The sequence below is a fragment of the Asparagus officinalis genome, chromosome 5 (assembly GCF_001876935.1).
Source record: "Asparagus officinalis chromosome 5, Aspof.V1, whole genome shotgun sequence".
In the NCBI taxonomy this organism is placed as follows: domain Eukaryota; kingdom Viridiplantae; phylum Streptophyta; class Magnoliopsida; order Asparagales; family Asparagaceae; genus Asparagus; species Asparagus officinalis.
This window is the reverse complement of record NC_033798.1, coordinates 32,731,715-32,743,797: the sequence shown is the minus strand read 5'-3', so window position 1 is coordinate 32,743,797 and position 12,083 is coordinate 32,731,715.

Below are 12,083 nucleotides of genomic sequence, written 5' to 3'. Positions count from 1 at the left end.
CTTGACAGAGTAGTCGATTACTAAGCTTAGTAGTCGGCTACTCGTGCCCAGTTGAGTATAACAAAAACTGTGTGTTTGCAGAGTAGTCGACTAATGTTCTTAATAGTCGACTACTGATACTGATATATGTTATACAGAGTCTGGATGGACTCAATGTAGTCGACTACTAAGCCTAGTAGTCGACTACTAAGGCGGTTACCTGAATTTTTATTTTGAATATGTTTGAGATATGTTTGCGGGTTTCGAGCCGTACTTCTTTATAAGTAAATTCACGAATAGTGTAGTAGCATACACATGGGTACGCTGAAAGGAATTATGATGGGTTTTGACCTGATTACTTTGAGAAAGAGTTTAGTACATATTATACACACACCTTCTGGATATCGTTGATGAGATTAGTTTAGTATTATGGGTGTAGTGCGTAGATATTCTATTTGTACAGGCTATTAAGTTGGGTTTAGGATGCTTTATCTAGCAGTCTGTCCTGCACTAGGGTGCGATGAGGCTTGTAAGCCATATTTTTAGGATGCCTACTTGGTAGTTTGTCTCAAACTCGTGTTACGTACAAAGATATGATGAGACTAATGAGTCATGTACACTATTAGGATACCGACCGGGTAGTCCGTCTTGCATGATGATACGATGAATCAGAATCATGTACAGAGTTGCATTGAGTTAGTTAAATGATAGCCCGAGTCATTGGCAGATGTCAGTTATGTTTTGACTCACTACTAAAATATATGACCCAGAGTACTTTGTATTTGAAAGTACACGAGATTTATGCCGGATTCATTCTATCTTCCCAGTAACAATGGAAGATATTATAAATACGATATGTTGATGTCTTTACTTTCTTTTAGTGTTTTTCTTTATTTTCTTACTTGGGGTTAATAATTAGCGATTCACAATTTGAGACATATGATATAAACATGAGGGTTTCCTTATTTGGATTATTTCTCTCAACATACCAGTCTCGCGTTGTGGATTTCTAATTGTTGATTTTATTTAGATTGTTTATTTTTAGTTCGGTATTAATATTTAGATGTTTACAATTCGGGACATATGGTATATACATGAGGGTTCCTTATTTAGATTATTTGGCTCGACGTACTATGTCTCGTATTATAGGTGTCTAAATATTAATTCTATTAGATACAAAGAAAAATAATCTAGGTATACTATGCTTAATAGATAGAGCCTCCACTCCATCTAGCAGTCCTTCCCCTGGGGGCGGATGGAGGTGATCTTGTTATAGCACTCTAGTGCTCTTGTTGTTGCTCTTTTTCTTCTAATAGAAGATAATTTGGATTACTAGAGAGTCACAGGATGACGGAGCTCTTGCATAATCATCGTCACATGAGATTTATTAGAGGCTCCACTGTATTTTTATAGTTTTGTTCAGACCTTAGAGTTTATTTCATAGTGTAAAGGCAGTGTACCTTAGTATGATTTTCAGTTGTTTCTTGTCGAGACATATTTATTCATTTTGGATATCATATGTATTCCAGGTTGTTCATTAAGACATGATTTATTTATGAGATACTTCTTTCTCTATCATGTTTATTGTAGTTATTTCCTTTCTTTTGCCTGTTTTGTACCTGTTTTGATTCCACTAGAGAATATTGCTGTGATTGGTAAACTTGTTGTGGCACTATGTGGGTGCATGGCATATTTGGCATCTCTGTGTTCATCTTGGACTACAGCCATGTGTGAAAATAAGGGCGTCACAGTTGGTATCAGAGCTCTAGTTCTAGTATCTTTAGAATCATCCTATGTCGAGTAGTGGAGCTAGAATAGAGTTTCTTACGATTCATGTATAGAGTCCGCAAGGAATTCCTAGAAAGAGTGAGGACGTTATACACGTATGTTCGAAAATTACGAATTTTTTTATGACTATCTATATATATATATATATATATATATGTGTGTGTGTTTGCGACCTTATTTACTATGTCAATTAAGCTCTCCTATTGATATTATAAATATCAGGACGAGGACATGGTCAAGGTTAAACTTGTACCTGGAGAGCTGGGTAAGTAGAGCCCGAACCGTAGTAGGCTCTACAGTATCTGATCGACTTGGTAACGCCGATTGTAGAAGCAGGGACTAGCACGCTCGAGGAGTGAGTAACGAGCCAAATTTTACTTTCTAAAGTTCCACCACCAGTTGTATCAGCCGTACCTATTGGAGAGGTAATACCGACGATTTCACCATCGCCACAACCAACTGTTGATAGAGCCACAGAGCAGGAGGATTGGCACTGTAAAAATAAGAAAAATATCAGACACTGAGAGCACCATAGTTTCAGAGCACACCAGATTCATGTGCAGCCTATAAATGGAATGAATATGTGAAATGTTTTTAACGTCGACTCAGTACCAAAGCAGAAGTTAGATGTATTCAGCATAGAGGATATCATCAAAGGATAGCACCGACTTCAGTTTATGTCGAAGTAGTGAATGTCAATTTCATAGGAGGATTTCACCTACTACTTCGATAAACAGCTAGAACTAGCCTGATTGGAGAAGGAAGACATACCAATAGTTAATTATGGAAGCAAGACTATCCGGAGATAAGAGCAAGGATAAGAAACCTTTTGCAAGACTTACAAAAGCCCAATATTAGGGTAAGAATTTTTAACGCTAGCAGCAGAGACTAGGACACGGCCAGCAGCAGAACCGTGATCAAGGTCAGCAGTCGTAGGGTCGCTGTTACGGCCAGCAGCAGATGATTGAGACACCGCCAACCATTTCGAGAATTAAAGGGATAGTAGGCCAGATTCGTGCCATTCAAGAGATTCCTAAGGAATAAATAGTCACGTATTTCCACCGTTAGTAGTTCAGCAGTCGCTAGCCACAGGCAGAGTCTATGCAGTCGTACCATGTGATTACCGTACGAGTGGAGCTATAGTAGAAGGTACTTTGTTAGTGAACTCTTTTCCAGCTCAGATCTTGTTCGATTCTGGAGCTTCCTATTCTTTATATCTCATGCCTTTATGGATAGGCTTTAGCTAGTCGCACATCCCTTAGATGTACCGCTATCCGTTTCTACTCCTTTAGCGGAGGTATCCCTATTAGGGAGCATTTGTAGGAGATGTGTCATTAGCTTAGATGAGTCCGAGTTTATTGTAGATCTAATCATTTTGTGGATGTCAAATTTCGATGTCATTCTTGGTATGCATTGGTTATCAATCTACCATGTTAGCATCAACTGTTTTGTGAAAATAGTCAGTTTGCGAGTGTCCAATGAGTCTGAGTTAATTGTAGCGACCTCACAGGGCAACCAGTTTGTGAAGTTATTTCTGGCATATATTAAGGAGGTGATGCTGAGAGATTGGAGTGCTGAGTTGTGTGAGACTAGAGTCGTCTCAGATTTTCAGAATGTCTTCCAGGACATACCTGGGTTACCTCCTATGTGAGAGTTTGAGTTCTGCATCGAGTTGTAGCTAGGCACAGCACCGATATCTCGAGCTTCCTATCGTATGGCACCTGCTGAGATGAGGGAGCTACAGACTCAGCTGAACGAGTTGTTATCTTAGGGTTTTATTTTCCGGAGTCATTCTCTATGGGGAGCGTCGGTCCTTTTCGTGAAGAAGAAGGATGGCAGTATGCGTCTTTGTATAGATTATCGGGAGTTGAACAAGATCACTATCCGGAACAGGTATCCATTACCGAGGATTGATGACTTGTTCAACCAGTTGTAGGGAGCGTAGCACTTCTCGAAGATTGATCTTTGTTCTGGCTATCATCAGTTGCGGGTTTGGGAGATAGATATTCCCAAGACCGCCTTTCTGACTCGTTATGGGTCCTTCGAGTTTCTTGTCATGTCGTTTGGGCTGACTAATACACTCGTGGTATTCATGGACTTGATGAACCGGGTTTTTCGTCCATATTTAGACCAGTTCATGATAGTATTTATTAACGACATCCTTATATATTCAAGATCAGAGGCAGAGCACGAGTAGCTTCTTCGACTAACATTACAGATCTTACGGGTGCATCGGTTATATGCTAAATTCAGCAAGTACGAATTTTGGCTATCTGAGGTTAGATTTCTGAGCCACGTCATCGGCAAAGAGGGCATTGCAGTGGATCCAACTAAGGTTGGGACCGTACTTGATTAGGAGCCACCAACGACAGTCACAGAGATTCGTAGATTTTTGGGTTTGGCCGGCTATTATAGGAAGTTCATTCTGGACTTCTCGAAGATAGCCACGCCACTTACATGCCTTATGAAGAAGGGTGTACATTTTGTTTGAGGTACGGAGTGCCATGAGGCTTTTGACTTTGAAGGCTAAATTAACTACAGCACCAGTTTTGACCATCCCGAGTAGTGATAAAACCTTTGTCGTCTGCACGGATGCATCGTTAGTGGGTCAAGGAGGTGTTTTGATGCAGACCTAGAGAGTGGTAGCATATATTTCATGTCATTTGAGGACGCATGAGCAAAATTATCCTACACGTGACTTGGAACTAGCTACGATAGTTTTTGCACTGAAGACATGGAGACAGTACCTATATGGAGTGCAGTTTGAGCTATTCACAGATCATCAAAGTTTGAAGTATCTCTTCTCTCAGAAAGAGCTAAATCAAAGACAGCGAAGATGGGTTGAATTTATTAAGGATTACGAGTTCATGATTTGGTACTATCCGGAGAAGGTTGTAACAGACATTTTGAGCAGGAAGCATCGTCATTGAATTTCGGTTATGAGGTGTTCATTGTATAGAGATCTCCACACACTTAACCAGTTCGACTTTAGACTAGAGATAGGCGGGAATAGCATATTTTTTGGAGCTTTGTCTGTGCAACCATCTTGGAGTGATAGAGTGGTTAGAGCTCAGCTAGAGGGCACTTGGATTTAAACCCGAAAGGGGGAGATTTCTAAAGAGCACAAGGCTGGTTAGACCATTGGAGCAGATGGAGGACGTTGAATAAAAGGCCGACTAGTAATGCCGGGAAATCCACAACTGAAGAAGGAACTTATTCAATAAGGCGCATCGTACTAGATACATAGTGCATCCAAGCACAACAAAAATGTGCAAGAACTTGAAGAAACACTTTTGGTGGAGCAGCATACGTGGTGAGATTGTGAAGTATATGGTAAGTGTTTCACCTGTCAGTAAGTGAAGGTAGAACACCAGAGGCCAGCAGGAACCCTACAACCTTTACCTATTCCGGAGAGGAAATGGGCAGATATTTCTATGGACTTTATTATAGGATTGCCGAGATCGAAGAAGGGGAACGATTCAGTTTAGGTAATAGTGGATCAGTTGAAGAAGTTATCATATTTCTGGAGAAGCTTTCAGAACTCTTTCGGTAGCCAGTTATCTTTCTCTAGTGTATTTCACTCGCAGACGGATAGACAAACGGAGAGAATGAACCAGATATTGGAGGACAAGTTGAGGGCGTGCGTTATTGATTTTTGTGGTAGTTGGGAGGACCACATCCTATTGATTGAGTTTACCTATAATAATAGCTATTAATAGACTATTAGCATGGCACCATATGAAGCATTGTAAAGGAGGGCTTGTAGATCACCTATTTGTTGGGTAGAACCAGAAAATAGTCTATTGCTTGGACTGGAGCTTGTTAGATAGACTACGTAGAAGGTAGTAGTCATTCGAGAGTGCATTCTTGTAGTGAAAAGTCATCAGAAAAGTTATGTAGACCAGAGGCGACAACCATTAGAATTCCAGGTTAGGGATTATGTTTTGTTAAAAGTATCACCAATGAAGGGTGTACAGTATTTTAGTAGACGGGGCAAGCTTGCCCCGAAGTACATTGGTCCATTCTTGATATCAAGCATACACGATATTTTCCATGTTTCTATGCTTAAGAAGCATCTGCACAACGACGAGGAGAAGCGAGTGTTGGACGCACCGAAGGTCGAGATTCATGATGGTTTGACTATGATTGAGATTCCGGTATGCATTCTTTCCGAGGAGGATAAGAAGCTTAGAAATAAGGTGATACCCTTAGTTAAAGTTCAGTGGAACTGGAGAAGAACTAAGGAGACTTTATAGGAGCACGAGGAGGATATGCGTCGCGACTACCCACATATATTTGAATAGGTAAATCAAAAATTTAGTATAATTTATTTATGATTTATGGTTATCTGTATGGTCATGTTTATACTTAATGCTAGAATGATGATACTAGCACTTTGCTCCTAAGTATTCGGAACACACGGTATATATATGGGGGGTTCCTTATTTAGATTTTTTGCCTGACGTACTTGTTTCATTTAGTTAGGGGTTAACTAGGAGTATTTACATTTTAGGCTGTTAAGTATAGATATCGATGATGATTTTTAGGGGCGTGAATATGTTATACATCGTGACTACCCGCACTTGTTTGAGTAGGTGGGTTTATTGATTTTGATTGATATTTATGGATTGTTTATATGGTTATATTCATACTTAACGCTAAAATGCAGGTATTGACACTTAACTCCTAATCATTCAGAACACATGGTATATATATGGGGGTTTTATGTTTGAATTTTTTGCTAGACGTACTAGTTCCGTCTAGTTAGGGGTTGAGTAGGAATATTAGCATTCTAGATTGTTAAGTGTAAATATTTTTATGTTTCATATCTGGAGATTAATGGTGCGATATGTGTATATGAGGGTTTCTTTGTCTGGATTATCCCCTCAACGTGTTTTCTGATATTATTAATCTTTAGGATACGATTGCGGAATTTCGAGGACGAAATTCTTTTTAAGGCGTGGAGAATGTAAACCCCCAAAAATTTGAATATTATGTAAAAAATAATAATAAATATGTTATATGGTGAAAATATAACATATTTTGATGTTTGAGTATGATAGGATTTGATTTGAGATCAATTCAATGTATATTTGTGAATATATGAGTGCAAACGTACAAAACATGCACAAAGAGAAATTTGGAAAAATGACTAGTTAAACATTTATATATTTTACATATCGATGCAGTTTGAATCTGGAAAAACTCAAAAGATCAAAGTTGTGGGTCCCTTCAATAGATTTCCAACAAATCTTAAATCACCTCATTCTGAGGTTGGATAAGAAAGTTACAGCCAAAATATCAAAGATTATTTTCCTAGTCAGACAAGATTTCCTCGTTCTATATATATATATATATACATACATGTGTTTTTATGAAAATTATCATCTTTTTATCAGAGTTTGAACTTACAGCCTTTCTTCCTCTCTCTCAAACCCTATCCCTAAAGTTAAGATTTTGGGAGCATCTTGTGAGGCAAGAAGTGAGGAAAAGGCGATCTCTACGACGTTTGGCGACGAGGAGTCGTTTCTCATCAGTTTTAGAGGCTTGCACACGTGATAAGGCAAGATCATCTGCATCCAATCTCATCCCCTTAGTGTTTAATGATTATAAAAGTATTTAATCAATGTTTTCATGCTTAAGGCTTAACCTAATATGAAAAAGATAAGATTTTTGATGATAAATCTTAACACAATGCTAGATCATTAGCTTTTCCTAATTGTTTATGATAGTAACATGATCATGATCATTAGAGGTGATTAAATTTTTATTTTTTAAACTTTATAATTATGTTTAACTCATGTGTTAACCCTAATTTATTGTCTAATTGAATTATAAAGAGGTTTAGTTTTTTTTTCATCATAGCTTGCAGAAAATTACTACATATATATAATATTTAACTGGAAATTTGATATATCATATAAACTCCAAACTGAAAAAAACTAGTGTCAAATAAAATCTATGTGAACATATTTTCCAAAACGGAAAATCATTCTAAGAAAGAGTTTTTATAGAGAAAGATATACTTAATTTACTAATGACATATTCTGTAGAAAACCGATGCACGTGTATAACCTTTAACTAAAAATTTGAGATATCATATAAACTCCAAACTAAACCAAACTAGTGCCAAATGATAGATATGTGGATCTAGTTTTCAAAACAGAAACTATTCTTAAAAAGAGTTTGTCTAGAGAAAGATATGCTCAATTTACTAATGATATATTCTATAAAAAATTACAGATATGCTGATTTAAAATAATTGATATATTATGTGAAGATTTCTTTGAGTTTTTATGTTAATTAATCATGCTTAAACCCTAGGTTTGTGATACCTAAGTAAGATAAATATGTTTAAATAAATTTTACCTCTGTTCATGAGTAGCTTTTATCATATGTTGATAATCACTTTGTTTACATATGAGATAATTGAAGAAATTGTCTAATTAGGATGTTAAATCCTAATTTGGCAGATATAATAATTTAATTTGATGATTCAGATAATTCTTGTTGCATATTCTAAGTATAAAACCCCGTTTTAACGTCATGATATGTACAATTGATATAAGCATTGTTTGTGCGCGAAAAAATGCGTGTCTTGACAGGGTAGTCGACTACTAAGCTTAGTAGTCGGCAACTCGTGCCCAGTTGAGTATAACAGAAACTGTGTATTTGTAGAGTAGTCGACTACTGATACTGATATATGTTATTACAGAGTCTGGATGGACTCAGTATAGTCGACTACTAAGGCTGTTGTCTGAATTTTTATTTTGCATCTGTTTGAGATATGTTTGCGGGTTTTGAGCCACACTTCTTTATACGTAAATTCATGAATAGTGTAGTAACACATACATGGGTATGCTGAAAGAAATTATGATGGGTTTTGACATGATTACTTTAAGAAAGAGTTTAGTACATATTATACACACACCTTCTAGATATCGTTGATGAGCTCAGTTCAGTAATACGGGGGTAGTGCGTCGATATTCCATTTATGTAGACCATTGAGTCGGGTTTAGGATGCTTTATCTAGCAATGCATCCCGCACTAGGGTGTGATGAGGCTTGTGAGTCGTATTTCTAGGATACCTACTTGGTAGTTCGTCCCACACTTGTGTTACGTACAGAGATGCGATAAGACTAATGAGCCGTATACACTGTTAGGATACCGACCAAGTAGTTCGTCTTGCATGATGATGCAATGAATCAAAACTTTACACGGAGTTGTATTGAGATAGTTAAATCATAGCCTGAGTCGTTGGCGAATGCCAGTTATATTTTTGGCTCGCTGCTGAAATATATGACTCAGAGTACTTTGTATTTGAAAGTACACGAGATTTGTGCCGGTATTCATTCTATCTTCCCAGTGACAGTGGAAGATATTATGAATATGATATGTTAATGTCTTTACTTTCTTTTACTGCTTTTCTTTATTTTCTTAGTTGGGATCAATAATTAGCGATTCACAATTTGAGATATATGGTATATACATGAGGGTTTCCTTGTTTGGATTATTTCACTCGACGTACCAGTCTTGTGTTATCGATTTCTAATTATTGATTTCATTTAGATTGTTTATCTTTAGTTCGATATTAATGTTTAGATGTTTACAATTCGGGACATGTGGTATATACATGAGGGTTTTCTTATTTGGATTATTTCGCTCAACGTACTACGTCTCGTATTGTAGGTGTCTAAATATTAATTCTATTAGATACGGGAGAAAATGATCTAGGTAGACTATGCTTAATAGTTAGAGCCTCCACTCCATCTAGCAGCCCTTTCCCTGGGGGCGGATAGAGGTAATCTTGCTATAGTGCTCTGACGCTCTTGTTGTTGCTCTTTTTCTTCTAATATTCTTCCAGGTAATTCAGAGTACCAGAGAGTTACAAGATGGCAGAGCTCTTGCATAGTCGTCGACACATGAGATTTATTAGAGGTTCCACCGTAGTTTTATATTTTTGTTCAGACCTTAGAGTTTATTTCATAGTATAAAGGCAGTGTGCCTTAGTACGATTTTCAATTGTTTCTTGTCGAGACATAATTATTTATTTTGAATATCAGATGTATTCCAGGTTATTCATTAAGATATGATTTATTTATGAGATACTTCTTTCTATATCATGTCTATTGTAGTTATTTCTTTTCTTTTGCATGTTTTGTACCTGTACTTTATTTTGATTCCACTAGAGGTATTGCTATGATTGGTAAAACTTATTGTTGTACAGTGTGGGTGCATGGCAAGTTTGACATCTCTGAGTTTATCTTGGACTGTAACCATATTTGAAAACAAGGGCGTCATAATTGTTAGGTCTCATGTTTATGAGCCTACTATCTAATCTAGTTTTAATGATTTATAAACAATTCTTAACAACATTTGTCGAGTGTTTACATTTGCTTGTTAGGTATTCTACATAAAGATCCTCAGTTAAAGGTTTGTTGGAATTGCGCCTCAACGATGACATTCAAAGGAGATTGGCGAAAATCAGAATGAAGCTTTGTATTTCAAGTTAAGATCCAACATAGCTTCATCATCAACCAAGTCGAGCCAAATTGAAGATCCACTGCTTGGTATATTTAGTTTAAGTCTTTATACTTTGTGTGCTATACTCTAAGCTCAAATATTACACAAACACATAGTTTTTGTTTTATTTCTTTCAAGTTTAGCCACATAAATATGTAACAAATGGATTATATAAACACATATTTGCTTCATGTTTATATGCGCTTGAAATAATTTCATTAAAATAAAGTTTTAATAAGTTTATGTTCATGCATGTTTTTGTAAAATAGTTGAGTTTTCACAAATAAGAAATACAATTTGAGAAATTCTTTTTCTAACATATTCCATTACATATTTATAACCATTTCCCAAAATTTTATCATTTTTGGAGTTGATTTACTATGTCAAATTGATTTTACAAAGTCAAGTGTTTCAACAATTTTCAAAATCTAGAATATCTGTCTTAAAACAGTAATATCTCACAAATGGAAAGTGGTATTTCATAAATTCTTTCTCTAACATGTTTATCTACATGTTTATAAACTTTCTCAAATTTTCACGATTTTTAGAGTTGCTTTACTATTTTTAATTAATTTTACAAAATCAGTTATGCAAAACTTTGAATCTGCCGTGCATGTTTTAAGTCCACTGTGAACAGTATAAGTCGACTTAGCAGATATTTTTTTTAGCCTGTAACAACTAGTTTATAAGTTGACTCATAAACAGTACAAGTCGACTTATAACACAGTAACGGTTAGTTTTCCAAAATGCTAAACTTTTAGGATCTTTATCTTTTTGCTTGATTTTCTTGGTTTTTGGGTTTTGTCTTGTGATCCTATATATACCCATTGCCTCATAACTTCTCAACTAACTAAGAAAAACAAAATACAAGTTTTGGGCAAGTTTGTTTTTTACAAGTGTTTATGTGAAGTGGTTTTCACAAGAGGAAGAAGAGATTATCATTTTCGTGTTTGGGCTTCAATTTCATCTCTCTCACTCTTGTTTTCAGAGAAGTTTCACTAAACTTATAGCTTGTATTTATATTTATTTGTTGATTATCTCTTTCATTGATCTAGATTTTATATTAAGTTTAGTTTTGATTATTGCTCATTGATCACACACACCACCTATTGAGCTTTTAGTAGTTTATACATTGTATAATTAGGTTGTGGTGAGTGATTTATTGAGTGTGGGCTTAATTTCATTCTCACATTGTATTAGAGAACAAACCATTTGTATTTCTCCTTAATTTGTGAGATCATATTGTAATACACAAGGACACCGAGAGAAGTACGTGGTGAGAGACGGGGTTAACTCCAAGAGGAGTTGCATTGGTAGAAAGCCTAGGGAGAGGTGATAAATCCAAGCACTTGAAGAAGTTGATACATGATAGGCCAACACTTAGAGGGTATATTGTATGATTATAATTGTGCGAGTTGTGAAAGTTTTCGGTGAGCTAGAAAACTGATTGTGTGAGTTGTAAACATTTTTGATAAACGTTGAAAACCGGTTGTGATAATGGAGATTCTCCTTTAGAGTGGGGAGCGTAGACGTAGGTCGAGTGTGACTAAACTCTGTGATCATATTGTGTGTTTGAGTTTTAACTTGGTGTATTATTTATGCTCATTGTTTATCACATTCTATATCGTCTTTGTCTCATATTTATATCGCCCTTGTTTTTAATTACATATCCTTGCATATAATTCTTTGTATATCATAATTGCGAGGAGAATTGTTAATTAGTTTTAAAATTGGCATTAAATCGGATTAGATTAGCATATACCCTATTCACCCCCCCCCCCCCCCCAGGGTAC